Genomic DNA, 14,162 nt, shown 5'->3' with positions numbered 1-14,162 from the left:
AGATACCATTTGTGTTGGCCTATAAAGGAAAGCACAACCATGTCTCAGCCCTTTTTCCCTTTTGCTCAGTTTGACTTTTGTCCTGTTCAGAAGACAGTCCACACAGCAGAGTCGGGGAAGAGTGAGGGGAGTCATGGGTCTACTTACAGTTTCTACCTGCCAGAACTGGAAATGACTGCCTTGGGGCAAGAATGCATAGGATTTCAATGTATTCATCCAGGCTTTTCTGAGCAGCGGTGAGAGATTGGAGTTCTCGAGTCGACTTCTCCAGCCCAAGAGATGGCAGCAGCTGGGGTATCAGAAGTATTCTTGAAGAAGAATATGAAAGAAGCAGATATGCTCACTCATGTGACTTGAGCAGGTGGTTCATATCATATTTGTGAACCCCAACCACTTCTAGAAGTAGGAGTTTTGGGGGCCTTAGGTAGTGTGAACCTGGAGTCAAAGCTTCTCTCCAAGGTAAATTTCTTGGGTAGCACTAACCTTTGAGGTTGCTTTGTTGATGATACCAAGGTCAAGAGTTCATAAATTAGAGATTAGGTGTCTAGACCTTTTGGAGAAAGAAGAATGCTCACATGGCTCCTGTAGTTGGATGAGTAAAGCATGAGATGAGGGCGATAACATAAGTGAAATGGATTTTGCCATCTTCCACTAGCACAATAATTTGTTTGGACAACATAGGTCCAATGAGGGAAGGAATAAACCCCAAATGTCTTTTGCTTCTGGGGTAATTTAAACCACAGAGCAGCACTGAATCTGGGAGTGACTGTGTAGAACTCTTTGAGGGAGAGGGATTCACCAGAATGTCAAAAGAGTTTCATCAATGGCAGTACCAAGTTCAGTTCTTTCACTGAGGAGCTTATGGATTATTTGAGTGGGGTGTGTGTGTGTGTGTGTGTGTGTGTGTTTGTGTGTAATAAATTTTGTCTCATACTCAGTATCCATGTTGTTGCCTTGAATGATTATATGGGAGCTGAGGACCTTGTTCCCTACATTTGAGGGACTTGAGGTTGAACCCCCTTGGAGCTGGAGTGATAGCTGAAATCAATGGAAACGTATTCCTGTTGGTTCTAGTTTTATCCTCTGGAGCCAAGCAGAAAAATCCTCATTTCTCTTCCATATGACTAAGTTGTCAAACACTTGAAGACCACTATTTGATGTCCCTTAGGACTTCTCTCCTCCAGGATTCACATTTTTAGTTACTTTAACCATCCTTCATAGTTCTGGGGAAGTCCACAATAAATAAACATTATTAAGCAACCTATTATATGCCAGGCATTTGCCAAATGTTTGGGCTACAAAAGAAAGACCACGCTGTGTTTTTGCTCTTCTCAGCCCAGTCTAGATAGATGCTAGAAAGCTTATTACCAGACAGTTAATCATCAGATGATGAACTTTCTTGGTCTTAGCAACTCATGAAGACTGAAATATGGAGGAATTGCTATTTACTTGGATCAAAATAATACCCACACCAAAAAAATTAAGGATCTTTTTCTTCCTGCTTAACTAGCTCTCCTGTGACCACAGATCAGAAAGCAGAGCAATTTACCTATGGGGTAAGAAGGCAGTAGCTACCAGCCATAATACTAATAAAACCATTAGTCCTGGTAATTATAACTGACATTTATTTAGTTCTTTAAGTTTTGCAAAGCACTTAATATAAATTATTTCATTTGATACTAACAACCTTGTAAGGTTAGTGATATGGATATTTTTATTTCTGCTTTAAAGATGAGAAAACTGAGGCTCAGATTGAGTGATGTGTCCATGGTTATACAGCTAGAAAATGTGAGGATTTAAGTCTGGGCCTCCTTTAATAGAGAAGCTAGTATTTTTTCCACCATGCCACAGTCCTCTGTCCTTACTCTGTGGCTGTCTAAAGGTGGCAAATAATACTAAGGACAGACATAACCTTTGGAATGGTATTTAGACCAACCCATATAACTTTGGTGATTCAGCTGTCATGTTTAGGAATCAGGGAAAAGAGTTGGGTGGCACCTCTGTGACAAAGTAATGCCATTCTGAGGAGTGTGGTTTACCTGAGTGCCTTTCCCAGTTTTTCTTTGTTTGTATTTTCTGATCTTATGAGTGTCCTAGGGGAAAAATCATGCTTTAGGCTATGCCATAACTGCTTGGTATTTTAAGCATAGAATGTTCCAAAGGTCTAGGCAGTGATGAGTCTGTGTCCAGCTGCATCTTTGAAAACACCTTCTGTGTCCTTTTCTTTTGAATATGCTTTGTCAGACATTGTGGGATCCTGTAGTTAGTTGTAAGGGGACCCTCATGTGTGGTAAGATCATATGCAGATTTTCTGGTCTTTGCACAAGAATTGGACATCTATACAGAGAGGGAAGAGACTAAGAAAATTACACACATGAATATGTATGTTTATATATATATATGTATATCTATGCCCACATCTACATCTATATATGTCTCCATATCTATATCTCTTCTGTGATCCTAATTTCATATTTATGTGTATTTATAAGTATATATGTGTGTATATGTATATATATATATGCATGTGCACATATATGTTTTGTGTGTGTATGTGTATTTCTTGGCCTTTTTCCTTCACTGTTAGAAATATTAGCATATCTAAGAAGCCAGTTTTTCATTCACATGAACAAGGTAGTCTAATGGAAAGAATTCTTAATTTAGAATGAGAGGAAGTGGGTTCAAGGCTTGTCTCTTACCTTCATGGTCTTGGTCAAGTTAGTTCATTTCTCTAGACCTCAGGCTCATTGGTAAATTGAAGAGATTGTCTAAATCAGTGCTGTAAAAACTCAAATAGAAATAGATGCCACTAAGCCTAGTTCTAAGATGTAATAATATCTGTGTTTTATTATATTTTTATTTATTTTGTTAAATATTTTCCAATTACATTTTACTCTGGCTATGGCTGTGCTTGGGAGTAGGCCCACAGGGCACATCTTTGACATCTCTGGTGTAGATAGGATCTCTCAGTTTACTTCTGCTTCTACATCTATAAGCGTATGACATTTTTAGTTTATAGTCAAGACAGGTTGCTATCCAAGCCACAATACATTGGACACGTGGGGTATTTTCTCATAACTGTATATATAAGTTCTGCCTGGAAGCAGATACTTTCATAGAGATCGACTGAGATCATGCACTAAATTCACTTTCCATGCACCTAACTGGTATCCTAGGTAATGATGGAGTAGCATGGAATGTGATGAATGGCAGTGAAAAGATGGGCCAGCTCTTTTTTTTTTTTTTTTTTTTGCTGTGATGAATTTTCTGTAGTTGTTGAAAAGTGAGGAATTACAGACCTTCCATGGTATCATAGGATCATCTTTTTTTTTTTTGGACTGAAAAGGGATGTTCATAGTTCACATTATTCCTTTTTGCAAACTGCAGTGCCTATATCCTAATTTGTTGCTTTATTGAAAAGAAAAAAAAGGGAACTCTTGATGAAAGAACATCTCCTGGATCTCTCCAGGATAATTCTAATATGTTGGCTCAATTGGCTAGGAGAATTTAAAATTTCTTTCCCTTTCTGCAGTGCCAATGTAGAGATTCTGTGCTTCTGTTCTATTAGACCTTATTTTTCAGACAGATGCTTTTAGGGTTGTGTGAGATGATCCTGTCCTATAATTAGGAAAGGAATGTATTAGATTTGTATAAGATGTTCCATAAATGTGTAAGCCATCATTATTACATTGATAACCAAATGTAAAACTCTCACTCAGTATTCTGGCATTTTAAAAAATTAGGTCTTTTAACCATACAGCCAACTATATGCTTAATTTGGCATAATTGGTCAAGACAGAGGAAAAATGGATTAAAACAATTGTTAAGTAGGAAAAGTAAACCTCTACCAAAAAGTTTCATTAAAAAAAATCTAATCAACCAAGGCCATCTTGGCAGATAAACATTCTGATGAAGTGTGAAGCTCAGCAAACCTCTAATTAATCCTGAATACAATGGTTTGATAAAGGCAGAGAAAACTTGGTGAGTTTGCTTACAGTTCCCTACTAGGAGCTTTCCATCAAAAATCTTTTATCTGGCTTTGCAAATGCCACTTTGACATTATTTCCACAGAATAAATCAAATGCTTCAGCTACACATTGCCCTTGTTGGAGGAAAAAAGATGTTTTAGCTTCAGAAAAGACTTTTTGTTGTTGTTGTTGTCATTGCAGGCTCACTGACTCACAAAGCTCAGTGAATTATTTTAAAGGAGGCAAAAAAGGGAAGAAAAAGAAAAAAAAAACAGTGAGCCTGAGATTGTAGCAAGCTTTACAAATTGGCACAGCCTTATCAACAGCATTTCATGGTTTTCTGGAACTCTTTCAAAGGAGACTTCCCTTTGTATGGGAGGGCTTAAGCTTTATAATATTTAGAGCTGTATTTTAAAGTTTATGAAAATTGCTTTTTAGTTTCCAAGTCTCTTAAAGCATTGATACTGATGTTTACTTCTCATAAATTTTTCTCTTTGGAAACATGATGTGCTGTGATTTTCAGCTCTACATTTTATTTATCCTCTTCCTCCTCCCTTCTTTCCCTGCCTTAATTTACTGAGTTGTTGGTGAATTTATCACAAGATAGCACTTCTACTAATAATTTCCCCATTCCAATTAGATCATAGCTACCTTCAGATCTGTTCCATTCCCATGTCCTTCTTTAAATAAAAATATGACCTGTAGACAAGCCTCAGTTTTGTACAGTAGTTTTTTATTCTTAGCTAACCAGAGGCAAAAGATTAGACATTATAATAATAGCACATGTGGGTGTGTTTTTAAGGTTTTCAAAGCAATTTGCTCAGAACAACTCTTTGAGGCAGGTAATATAAGTATTATTTACCAGTTTCACAAATGGAGAAACTGAGACCCAGAGAGGTTAAATGACTAGAGATGGGCTCACAGCTAGTGAGGGCCAAATCTGGGATTTGAATTCAGCACTCTTAATTTAATTCCTTTTTCACTGTACTACACAAAACTCCTTAATGTCTAGTTCTTTTTATTAATCTCTTTGAGGGCCAGACTTTGCTTGTATTTTATACAGTGCAAAGCATAATTTGATTTTTTTAATATGCAGTGCACAAATCCTATCATAAGACATATTACTGCAATGAAAATCTTTTTTGTTTTTTTTAAGATTTCTAACACTCAGCTAATGATCTTCTAATTTCAAATAAGGTACTATAAAATTCTAATTTATCCCAAGAATTTGGACAGTCCCTTAGAATTCAGGGTTGTTGGATTAGAATTGTTGTCTTATGCGTGTTATGTTTTTCTCCTTAAATATTGAAAGTGACATTTCCAAACATGCAAAGTTTAATTTCAAAACCCAGGTATAATATTGCTGGGTACCTAAATGCTATGTGGTTGTATCTCTGAAAACAGCATCATGGAATGAAGTGGGAAAAGGATGAAATTTTCCTACTTTCCCCAATAAAAAGATTTGGTTTCCAATCTGGGATCTGCCTCTTTACTGCCTTTGTGAATATAACCCACTTAATGTCTCTGGGCCTTAATTTCTTCATCTGTAAAATAAAGAGTTTGTAGTATATGATATCTAAAGCCCCTTGACACTAAAATTCTTTTTTCAAAGAAGTATCTTTTCCTTACCCTACCCACTATGTTAAATCTTATCCATCAGCTTGTGGTTTGGTGCCAGAGGAGACCTGGGTTCAATCCTGCCCCAGGAATTTCTTAGCTGTTCTGTAACTATGTGGGTGTACCACTTAGGCTTTCTGAGCCTCAGTTTCTTCATGTGTAAAATGAGTAGAGGATCAAATGAGACTATATATTGTAAAGAACTTTGAAAATCTTGAAGTGCTATATAATGTCAGTTGTGATTATGATTGAAACACTTCAGCAGATGGCAGATTTGCAGACTTAAGAGTGTTAAACAGTATGCATACTAAGAAAGTATGAACAAGCCAGACAATGCCTTAGAAATGGCAAAGTACCATAGTGACTTAAAGAAAGAATGACTAAAAGTTGGGTTGAGAATTGAAAGAAAAAACCCTGTTCCTGCTGCAATACCTTTTCTTGATAAGAAGGTGACTAGTGAGCCTAAGGTGCTATCTCTTTAAATGAGACTATTTGCTAAATACGGCATTAGGATGGATGTGGGTGCCAGTGAACAAACATTTTTTTAATTGTGAGAGAAATTACTTACTGTTTTAATTACTTGGAAAGTGATTATATAAAAAGAGTTTCTTCCCCTCCCTTTTTGGGTTGTGCGATGATTACTTTACAAAGCTCAGCAATGTATAGAAAATGTAGTCCCTAAAAACCCTCTAATTTCTGAAAACCTGAAGTCCTGCTTTTTTTTTTTCTTGGATAAGAAACCATATAAATGTATGTGAGTTCTTGTCAGGATTCTTTCACCTTGTTAGGAAGGATTGTTAGAAAGAAGTGAATCTCCAAAAATAGCAAAAGCTCTATCTATTCAAGTCTAAGAAAATGATGAAAGATAAGCTTCCAATCCATAAATCCAATAAATGAGTAGATAAATGGATTTATTGAGTCTTTTATTGCAATACTCTGTGCTAGAGACACAAGGAAAAAATCAGAAATGGTACCTGCCCACAAGGAGGCTATGATCCCTTGAAGGAAATGACAAATACACACAGATAAGTGTAAAACAAATTAAGGTTTGCAAAACATTTTACATAATTATCTCATTATATCTTCACATCAGTCCTCTTAGGTAGATACTATGAGTATTGAAATGACAAGGAAACTGAGGCTAAGCGAGGCTAAAGACTTGCCAGAAGTGGAATTCATGTCCAGGCTTCTTGTGACTCCAGCTCTTTCCACTGTACGATGCTGCAAAGGAGAGGGTCCTTAAAAATGCTATGAAAAATTTGAGGAGAAAGAAATCACTTCCTACTAGAGAATTTTGGGAAGGCTTCATGGAGGCAGTAGCATATGACTTAGGGCTTTGAAGGACAGCCTGTTTTCAATAATTCTTGAAGTGGACAGTCAGGACTTCTGAGAAGACCACTGGCATTGTTCAGTGCCATAATCCTAGAAAAGCTTATGGGAAAGAATAAAAATGTATAGTGCTAAGCTGTTAGTCTCTGTCCCTTTGCCTTCTGAAGAGATCAGGAACATGACTAGTGGGGATGGCTAAGTGCCGCATACAGAAATAATTTCTCATCAGTTGCTGTGAATACTGCTCTTACTTTAACAAGTTTTCTGGTTTATAATTGCCATTCACAAATTTTTAGCAAGTCCATATAGTTTTATTCTGTCTGATTAAAAAAAAACAAAACATGTGATCATTGTGACCTTTTCCACTCACCCTGAAAATTCAGCACTCTGATGGTATTCCTTCCAGCCTTGCCTTTAGGCCTTACAGTGAACTCCTCCCGGTAGGACAATGGGAATGTACGTAAAACATCAAGGAAGATTGCAGCAACAAAAACAACAGCAATCTTCCCAGATTCCAAGAGAAACTCCTTGCTGGTATCAAACCATAGTTTAAAAGCCCAGCATGAAAATCAGAAATCACTCAATTAGCTTGTTAAATATTTTGGGGCCGGAGACCCTACCCATTAGGAGGCGTCAGCCACAATGGAAGAATTTTAGCCATTTGATATTCATGAGACTAGGAAGGTTTAAGGAGAGCAGAGGACTAAATGCTAGGCGTTTGGCTTTCTAATGTAAACACCATTATCATTTGGAAATCAATTAGCTCCTTGCACTGAGGGAAAGAGGAGACTAAGGCCTTTCTGAACTGCTATTGTGAGTCTGGGCTATTTGCTTTAATTAAAAGGAGACAGAGTGGATTATTGTCTCAAATGGAGGAGTTGGGAAGAGTCAGAAAATTACACTCTACCTCAGTGAACAACAAAGCCAAAGCAAGAGACAGGCTCTAAACCAAGCAAGTCTAGAGCAAATTAGCTTTTAAGCTGCGCGACTATCCTGAATAAAGCAGCACTGAACAATTAGAAAAAATGCAAATACCTTCTTGGTAAGCACTAGACTTAGATCTGAGGAGGGGCTACTACTACCTCTCCATGTTGTAAAGATTTCTGCCAGTGGTGTTTTCTTTTTTCTGCCAGTGGTGTTTTCTTTTCTCTCTTTTCTTGTCATAGATTTAGAATTTTGTGGTAGAAGATATCCATACTCGCAAGGTGGAAAATAGTTCCATTTAAAAACTGAATGAGGAAGAATATTTAAAAGGATGGCTGGTTAGAGGTGTATGGTTTTGTTTACTACAAATGCTTTGGGGAAAAGTTTGCTACCAATCCACCATCTATTTAACTGGATATTCTGAGTGCCCTCTTGGTCTTAGTTGTCTTTACAAAACCTTACCTCATTTGATGACCATGATTTCATGATCATGCTTTAAGGGAAGGGTTAATATTAACCCCATTTTTCAGATGAGGAAAATGAGACTCAGAGAGATGAGACTTGCCCAAGAGTTATACATTGTCTCTTGAGGGAAGATTTAAGTGTAGATCTTCTTGACTAGGTCAGCCTAATGCCTTCCCTATTAAAACTAAGCAATTCTAAAGAGACTTATTTAGTATACTCATGTCATTTTGTGTTTTTTTCAATTATTACAAATAAATTTTATTTGATTGTAAAAAAAAATAGAGTCATGCAGGTAATGAAAGGGAGATTGCAATGAGCTTCTCTGCTTGCATTACCCCAATTTCAGATTCCCAGTGAAATCTACAACTCTGAAATAGTTTCTGGTTCTATACCAGTAGTCTGATTTGGGGAGTTTGGGATAGTTGGCTATGTTAAAAAAAATTTTTTTAATTGCTGCTTTTTTTTTTGGAATATGGTCCTCATTCTTTCAGTGAATCTTCCCTTGTAAGAAAGATTAAGAAAATAACAGTTAAGCAAAAGCAAGTCAAATTAGTGATGTCTGACAGTATATGCAATATTCATTTCCTTGCATCTTCTCCAGAGAAAGGAAGGAGGTACTTTTTCTCTTCCGTCTTCTCAAGAACTAAGCTTGGTTATAATTATATAGCACTTAGTGGTTTTATTGCTGTTTTGGTTTACATCGTTATTATCATAGATGCTATTTTCCTGATTCTGCAGATGTCATGTTGTATCATGTGAATCTTTCCATGTTTCTCTAAATTCCTCATATTTGTTATTTTTCATGGCTTGATAATTTCCTGTTGCTTATTTGTTTAGTCAATTAATGGTCACTCTTTTTTTAAACCTGTTCTTCGCTACCATAACAAGAATATTTTATTATATATGCCACGTATACTCTTTATTTAAAAATTACATCAGTCATTCCTAGGATCCAGATTGAACTCTCATCCCATTATTATAATATAATAATTATTAAACACAAACATCTGATTCAGTGACCATATCTGACAGTATAGCATATAGATTCCTAAGATAAAGTTATCTCTGACAAGTTTTATCCCAGTTAGCTAATATAGAATAGTACCCAAATTACTCTATGATGAATTAAATAGTGATGACACTTAAGAAGGTAAAGTTAAATTCACAGTATCTTAGATTTTGGAGTTGGAAGGGTTCTTAGAGGTTATCCAGTCTAACTCTTATTTTTAAAGGTGAGGAAAATTATGTCCCAGAGATATTAAATCACTAGCCCAAGTCACAGAGGTAACAAGTGTCAGAGGCAGAATTTTAACTGAGGTCTTATAACTATCTAGAGCTCTTTCCATTGCATCCCTCTACTCCTGATCAAGCACACAAGAAGTTCACCTTGGAGGTGATAGGTTTCCACAATTACTCAAAGACTGATTTTCAAAACTTCTTAAAGAGGGGAAGATTTAAAATGGATGGAAAAATTGAGATAGTATTTATATTCTGGCCCCCCAAAAAAAGAGGGACCATGAAGACATCAGCCATGTACCAGCAACATGCTTGATGAAACATGAGAAGGGAACAGACAGGTTTTTGTAGACTATTTTCTATAGTAGACCACATCTTCATAGTGTCACAGCTGATAGATAGGTGTAGCAAGCATAACTGTTGTCTTTTTATTTCAAAAAAAGCATGAACTTGCAAAGATCAAAATGTAGCCTTAAAGGCTTTTATCGAATAAGGCTCTCCTCCAACTTTTTAGTCATGCAAGATGCTATTGGACATAACTTTGTTCAATGGCATACTTATGATTAGTGTCAAGAAACACATCATACAGGCATTCTAACCTAACCTGCTAGCCAATGCCATGAAAGCTGTCATGTGTAAGGCCTCAATATAATAGTAATTCCTTATCAGTGGTGGAATTCTCTAGAATATGCTAATTGAATCAAGTTCTGTATTGTTATAGGGCCTCCTCAAGGAGACCTATAGTAATTTAAAAGACATTGGTCTAGCCATCCATATTTAACAAATAAAGTAGATGAAAAATGCATATCACCCAGTTTATCACTATGATGGGACAGATAAACTCATTAAGTATATCATCAGTATATATCCCTAGGACTTGTACTACAGATGGGATATGATCTGGGCCCAGAATTGAACAGGAAGAGGATTTGGGGGAGTCACATTTGAGAAATATTGAAGTTTTTCAATGGTACCAAGCTTCTTTCTTCTGTCAAAGTCTGCATTTTAACACAAGTATTCTGCCATTGATGCTATATGGCTGCAAATCTTGGAAAATCATCTTAGATGAATCAAAATTGCCTCTGACCCAAAGGAGAAAGGGAAGACTCATGGTGGGTGTAATATCCTGGATCCACTGAAATACTCATGTAGGTGCTTATATTGTTAATAGTTCATAACAGTTGTTACGATTTACTAGATAAAATCTACTTTGTAAATTGAAGAATATATTTCCATGGTGTTTAAAGAAGCTGTCCATTTGCTTTTGAAAGACTCCAGTAACTACATGCATAAATATACATACAATTTAAATATATTCTCTTTCAGTTTTCTCTCCATTGGCATCAATGATTAAAACCATACTTACTTTTTTCTTCTTAGGCTATCATCACAGCAAAACATCAACACAAACTCTACACCTATATGGACACACATGCATACTTAGCACCATGTGCATACACATTATTCCCCCTTCCCTCATCAAGCTAAGAAGACTTGCAAGTGAAAATCCACCATTTCCCAGTACTGTTTTGCTTTAGTGCCAAAGCACAGAGAGTATGTCCAATTAACAAACCCTTCCCAGGGAGCTCTGAAGTAATGGAGGCAGGCTGAGATTACCTTGGCTATGGATGATTGACTTTAGTTGGATTAAACTAAAACCATTTTCTTTTAGCATCTCTCTGTTTCTTAAACTATAAAATGGAAACTTTATGGCCCTTTGGGTGGACATAGGAGCCCCTCAGGCAATTTTTAGATGCCAATCTAGCATGGTTAGCAAGCAAAAGATTTCTCATTCTTGACAGTGGTATGTTGCTCAGCTGGCTAGAGTTTTCTAAATCTGAGATAAATGTATTATAGTGAAGCTGCCTGTCATAGACTTTGTAAAACTATTGGAAAATAAATAACCAAAGGCACATGCTCATGCAGTAAATCAGAGGGACTTTGAGGGGAACATCTAGCCGATCCAGTCCAGCATCAGAACTTGGAATATGCACCACATCTGCTGACTGAGTAAATGAGGGATGTGGAATGATTTTATATATCTTAAGAATTTGGCGAAATCAAATAGGTTGTGTAGTATGCAAGGTAGTAGGATAGAAGTGCTAATTTGGGATAATCAATATTTTAGAGTAACTGAGGCCTGCCTCTCTGAGATTATTTTATATCATGGCGCTAGTGTGCATACAAAATGCTGAATGATTCATCTTAATCAACTAGGAAGAATTATACCTTCCCCTAGTTGATGTGTGTTTGGAGAATATGATTGTATTGAGGGGAATAAAATCTCCTTTTTATTTAATCCTACCAGCTGCTCAGGAACAGGGGCCATGGCACTGAAGAGGTCTCATGTTCTCCTGATGGGGTATCAGGACGTACAAACAGGTCAGGTTTAATTGCTTAGAGATGAGAAATGTGGAGCTCGATGTAGAGTGACCAGCTGTCCATTCCAGCCTCTAGTCAGAATTTTGTAATCCTGAGATGCTTCATAGGGTTTAAAAGGGAATGTGTTTACGCATCATGCAGTGACAGTTATATACCAGGTTAACAACATATAGTGGACAAATACACGATGGTTTCAGCAAGGCTGTTTTCTTTTCCCCTGCCTTAATTTTACCAAGTGTTAGAAACAGTGAAGAAAATTCATCACTTTGATGCACCAAATATAAGGGGATGGGAGCATTTCCAGCTGTGTTTGTGCATGGTCCTCCATATGGACTTTTAATTCTTTATTGCAAGTACATGATATTATCATTTGAATGTTTTACAAATTTCTCTTATTCATATTGGTGATTAAATATTTCCTAAAAACATCTCTGGAATCAAGGACTGATTTTTTTTTATTATTTTGTGTTTTTTTTAATCAAGGACTGATTCTTTTAACCTCCTACCACTTTGTTTTTAAAAATTCTCTCAACTATGGCTCAGCCAGCCAGCAACAATTAGTTAGTTTCCATTGTACTCAGGCCAGATCCAGGAGCTGTGGGGAATTGTAAAGAATGTGAAAGACCTGGTCACTGCTCTGGAGCAGCTTATAACCTAATGTGGAAATGAGGTCAGTTTGCATCTATCCAGAACCGTGAAAATGGACAGACAATCAAAACAAAAGAGGCAAACCTGAAAAAACTCTAACTGCATGGAGTTGTATGGCTTGTGAGTATGGAGCCACAAGGTAGGGCAGAACAAAGGACAGGAAGGCGTGATTGCAGGCAGGTAGTGTTACTCTGGAAAGGCCCTGGGGAGTTTTCAAGGTAGGGAAAGGCATGGATTGTCAGGGACCAGTATGGTTTTGGGGAGAGGAACAGTGTGTGGATGTGTTGAGGGAAAGCACACTTAAAATGACTTGGATGCAGGTCAAAGGGAATTATAATGAACATGCCCCTATCTGTTTCCCCCCAACCCAGATGGTGCAGAGAACATGGGCCAGGGTGCAATAGAAGAAGGAGGCACCCTGAGAGTTTTCTTTAGTATAGGTCCATGATCACGGTTGTAAGAAAGGGATAGATTAAGTGAGTTCTGTATAACTCAAAGAATCTTCTCCTTTCCTCATGGCAGCTCTCATCCAGAATGTGTTGCTTTAATTAATGTGTTAGAAACTAACTGGGGATTACAAATTTGACCTCAAAGCAGAGAAATTATTCCTTATGTTAATGTTTAGACTTTCTTAAAATTCTGTTGTACCCTTTGACCCTCCTTTAAAAAAAATCAGTGCATTGTGACCAGTCTGCTGCCCAGCTGCTGATTTTAGATCAGCCTATGCTAAAAATTTTAGAGGGACAAGAAAAGCTTATCGTGGCTGACATCTTCTCAGGTTGCATTATTGCTGCTTCTTTTGCTTAACTACTTCTGTATTTCCTCTTAATCCCACATGCAGCCAGACCCCTGCCCATTGCTCCCGCTGCTGTTCCTCTAGGAAAACTGGACAAACAGAACCTTTCCCAGACTTTAATCTGCCTCTAGAGAGTTAGAGAAGCCAGTGAGGGTATTGTTCTTTTGGCAACTGGGCTGCTCTTCAGTGTTCAGAAGCTTGGTGGGCGTCAGCTAACTTGTGGGATCCTGTGAAAGGAGAAACTGTAGGTATTGTACCCCATGCCAAAGGTTAGGGCTTCCTAGGCACTGGGAAAGCTTGGCTGGGAAGAGCCCTGGGATTACTTCTGTTTGCAGTACTATATGTAACCTTGACATGCAATCAGCAGAGTAAAATATTCATTATTGCCTGACTGTCTGCTGAAGACAATTTCAATTATTCTGGCATTTCAATGGATGAGGAAACCCTTTAGGCTGGCTCATGAGATTAGACTTAAAGGCTGTGTAAATTAAGAAAGTTACAATCAGTACATTATCTGGGAGGCAGCTGTGGAATATACCACAGTAGGCAAAGAGAGACAAATTGCTATATTCAGGTCAGGGTTTTGATATATCAATTTACAGGTTTAACATATACATTGGTGAAAGAATGATTTTTGCCTTTCTTAAATCACTTTTAACTGCCCATACTAGAAGTTTCTGGAACTCGTAACTGGAATAGTCAGTTCATTTTGCTGACGCTTTGTTTTTAAAGCCTAATTTCAGCCAGAAAAAATATTGCTTTGGATAGAGCATGGGAATTAATCTTTCTAAAAGTTA

The sequence above is a fragment of the Trichosurus vulpecula genome, chromosome 5 (assembly GCF_011100635.1).
Source record: "Trichosurus vulpecula isolate mTriVul1 chromosome 5, mTriVul1.pri, whole genome shotgun sequence".
Classification (NCBI taxonomy): Eukaryota; Metazoa; Chordata; class Mammalia; order Diprotodontia; family Phalangeridae; genus Trichosurus; species Trichosurus vulpecula.
This window is presented reverse-complemented; position numbering follows the sequence as displayed.